The 4,398-nt window shown below is 29.6% G+C and overlaps 1 non-coding gene across 1 annotated transcript; it reads left to right on the top strand.

The window, feature by feature from the left end:
- On the top strand, positions 1-95 carry LOC148761176 (small nucleolar RNA snoR8a). Its single transcript, XR_016028089.1, has one exon. It is a non-coding gene; the product is annotated as a small nucleolar RNA snoR8a (small nucleolar RNA).
- Positions 96-4,398: the final 4,303 nt, after the last annotated feature.

Raw genomic sequence — 4,398 nt, 5'->3', positions numbered from 1 at the left:
GAGAAAGTGATGATTATAAAAATAATTCATCATTTTGACTTGCTTAATTTGGACATGACAAATCTCTTATTACACCTATAGAATCTGAGCTACTCTACCCCTTCAATGTTTTATTTATTTTTTATATTTTTATTTTGTTTAATATTTTAAGTTATATTTTTTACGTTGAAATTTTTTAAATTAAAAACTGCATTTATGGCTGATAGAATTAAATATAATTGTAAATATTTGTGCCATTTTATTTTGTATTTACAAAATTCTTTGTAGATCCAAATTAATAATTTAAAATTAGTAAAATTTGATTGTGGTATTTGAACTTTAAAAAATCGTTTTAAAGGAAACTTTGAGTAAATTTAAATAAAAGGTAAACTAGGTTAGGATTGAATAATTCCAAAAGAATGGATATTTGTAAATTCTGAAAGTTGTAACTAAATCAGCCTATTTTGCTAATTTGAGTTCAACTCAAGTTAAAAACTAAGTCAAATAAATTTAAAATTTTTATACAACTATAAATAGAAGAAAAAAAGAATTTATTTAGTCTTTTTATATTATTTTATTTCAACATAGTGCAAGTTATTCATCTAAATTTGGCTTTAAGTATAAAATTTTTTTCAAAATTTTTTTATAGAAGGAGAATTCAAACTTAATTGTCACAAAGAAGATAAAGTAATGTACATATTCTAGAATCAAAGAATTAAGTAAGAAAATATATGCATATATATATATTAACACCATAAAATTTTTCATTTAAATATTTGACTTATCTACTTAAATATTTTATTTTTCAAATTTTTTTTTCAATTTAGTCCCTCAACATCTCAATTTTGTTCAGTTTAGTCTATGTACTATATATTTTTGTTCAATTTAGTTTCTATGATAGGCATGAATTTTTTTTGGAAACTTTTTTGATTTGATGACAAGTCAGTGTCACGTCATCATATTAATATCATGTGGTACTACCACATCATCACATCAATGCCACATGACATGCCACGCCATCATGTTGGTGCCACGTCAGCTCTAATGTCATTCCTTTTAACAGTAAAATTGGATGCCGTTAAAAGGATGGACTAAATTGAAGTAATTTTCAAAATTAAGGGATTAAATTACTTCAACTTTGAGTACAGGAACTAAATTGAACAAAATACATGAGTATAGGGATGTGGTGGGTATTTTGACCATATATATATATATATATATATATATATATATATATATATCTACATATATTAAAAGTTGTCTCCTGAAGGGGATAATTGAGCTTAATTAAAGCACCACATCAACAGTTCAATTGGTTGACATGTGCTCTAATTGAGTAAAAGTTGTTTTATAGGTTTTTTTGGTGGATTTGAAAGGCAATTGGGTTCTGTCTAATTTTTGGAATATTTTTGTCTAATCTCTTTAATATCGAAAACCTTGGTTTCTCCACCTCTCTATTTTTTTTAGAGAAATATTTTGTGTTTTTGCTTATTTCTTCCTTTTGTTTTTTCCTATGATATTTTATCTCTACTTCTGATTTCCCTCAGTTTTATGATGTGTGGTTATCTAAAACCATGGGATTCAACTAATAAAAACAAGTCCTTAATAATTAGGTATTTCCTTATTACCCATATTCCTTCTTTGTGTAATCATTGAAATCACTTTTGAAGTTGTAGTTTTTTTTTTCTTGGCTATGAAATATTGTTTTATTTTTTCTAGTTTTCTTAATGGGTTTGATTTATTGCTTATTTTGTGCATTTGATTGTGATGAGCAGGGGTCAAGCTTCCTAACCATGGGAGAGTGGCTTTGTGCCGCTTTCATATTGTTTACTACAATGATCGATTTCTTAATTTGTTTTCAATGGCCAAATATTTTGAATACTGGTCCTGTTTCACGAAATGTCGTTATGGGTTCACAAATCTTGCTCTTCTTGCCAATGAATCTCCATGTACTTCTATCTTTCATCTCATTACTTTTTTATTTTTTTCTTTAAAAAAGTACTAATTATTGAGATTTTTACGATTTTTGTCTTTTTGATTATACACTATTTGCTATTAATTTGGTTTTCTGAAATTGTAAGGAAAACTGTTAATGATTATCTAAATTCTTTTTATGTTATAGGAAAAGCTTCAATTAGCATTGTTCTAGACTCCATATGGCGAGAATATCTTTTATTGACAGGTAAATCTTTTGCAACACTATCGGTTTCTATTATTATGTACTTTATTCCATACTCCCATGGTTGATCATTGGGCTCAATTGTAGTGTAAAGGAAAGCTCAATTGTTGAACTGTCATTTAAGAAATTCTAATAGTTTGTGATTTTACTAAAGCGAGTTTGTCACGACCCGGTACTTCCCTCGAGCCCGTGACAACCTCCGCGGTGTCCCGGTAGACACTCATTGCCCGGAATGTCAACCTGAGATCTCGCAAGGCTTTTCTATCAGTTTCTCATTTCCCTTGTGAGCAACCATTGTCAAATATCGTGTTCTAAAATATTTTAAATTGTTTCCAACTAAAAACAAATAAAATATTAATTTTCGTCTCACAGGGGAATTTTTGTCATTTTTTTCAAAAATTTCGAAACTGGCTAAAACGTAATATACAAGTACAAAACACATAATTCATATTCAAAATGAGTTTAAAAGTCTAAAATCTTCATTTAAAACGAAATTATGGTTATTTGAATATAATAAGAAAATAAAAGAAATATTAAGTAAAATATTCTATTTTCTTATAAAACAATATTTATAGAGTTATACGTTAATAATTTTTATAGCGTAAAAGCTAAATAAATTTATACATACTGTAATACAGTAAGCCAAAATATTTAATTTAATTTACAATAACAAGAGGGCCCCCGAATAAACAAAAGTAAAGAGGACTGTGAACCTACGGTTTGGAAAATGCAGATCCAACGGTAGTCCTCGATGAGATCAGCTATCTACAGCCTATACTGAACCTGAAATGGGTGGAAAGGAGGGTGGTGAGATTATAAAATCTTAATGAGTAAACAGACATCATCATCAATATCTAGAGTTGAGTACATGGAGACAATAAAATAAATCATCGTAAACTGGGTCACAACATAAGAATACATTTTAATTAAAATATGTAAAGAGGCTTATGAATTTCATAAAAACTAGACTTGTGCCATAAATCCATTCTCAGGGACACCTTGGCCTAGGCATCCTACCGAGACCACCAAGGCTATTAAAATTCACATTTTCACATAAATCATGTTTTTGTTTTGAAAACATAGCCGTTCCTTGGCGTTGGCTGAGTTTCCCCTCACGTGGTGGTTTGGTGTGAAGTGAACCCTAAGCTTTACCCCAAGAGATACCCTACGCGCCTTTCCATTTGAGGTAAGAATATAATGGGGTTTATCGTGCCCCTTTAAAAGGCTGGTCCACAGAAACCCCCTACTGCAGTGATTAATCAATAAATAATCCACCATACAATAAAACTCAATAACATGATATGGCAATTTTTTTGTAATTCGTAGTCTTTCAAGGCAACCAAACAATTCGAATTTCAATACAACTGCCAACTAGCCAATCATGCCAGATTTATCATAAGCCAATCAATTTAAACAGTCAAATTGCCACAATTAACAGTCTCCGTGTACTCTATTTTTCAAAATCACTATTAATTTCAAAACAATTTATAATTTAATTTCATTGAAACACATTTATTCATAAAACATGAAAATTTACCTTTTTAAATTCCTTTTTCCATAAAATTCATGAAATCATCTAAAAACCACCCTAGATAATTAAAATGATAGTAAGTTTACTCACAATGTCTAGAATGCAGACTTTCAACGCACTCTGTCTACTGGTCCTCGGATGCAATTTCCTTGCCTTTATCGGAGGACTCATCACCTTGACATAGTACAAAATCGAGAATTTCACTACATTGGTACTAAATTGAAATTAAACTAATTTAGACTATTAATGCATAATATGGAATGCAAAAATGCACTGGTAACTATCTAAACTCGGTATTGGCCTAATTTGTCTTATCACCCGATTAAATTACTAATGCGTCCAATTTAATCCCAAATTAATTTTTTTCAGTTTCTATACCTCAATTGCACCCAAATTGGCTTAATGTCCCTTAGTGTGGTGCAAATTATCAGTCTTGACAGCAAATTACGAAAATACTCCTAATGGGTAAAAATTCATATTTTTGCTCCGAAAATTCCCATTATTTTTCTAGGCTCATAGTTCATCATTTCTTAACCAATTCTCCTAGAATAAAAATCAAACTCATCCTCACTCATACATGGTAAATTCGGCCATTAATGGTTGTGGGAGAAAATAAATTCTTTTCTTATTTTTTGTTTCTAAATATGCTAAACTAACTAAAAACACTAACATAACTTAAAATCAAATTAATCTAACAACTTTCTCTCTC

This window comes from Theobroma cacao, chromosome 8, assembly GCF_053813885.1.
Source record: "Theobroma cacao isolate CCN51 chromosome 8, ASM5381388v1, whole genome shotgun sequence".
Taxonomy (NCBI): domain Eukaryota; kingdom Viridiplantae; phylum Streptophyta; class Magnoliopsida; order Malvales; family Malvaceae; genus Theobroma; species Theobroma cacao.
Note: the sequence above shows the minus strand (reverse complement) of the source record. Positions and strands in the feature narration are given on the sequence as shown.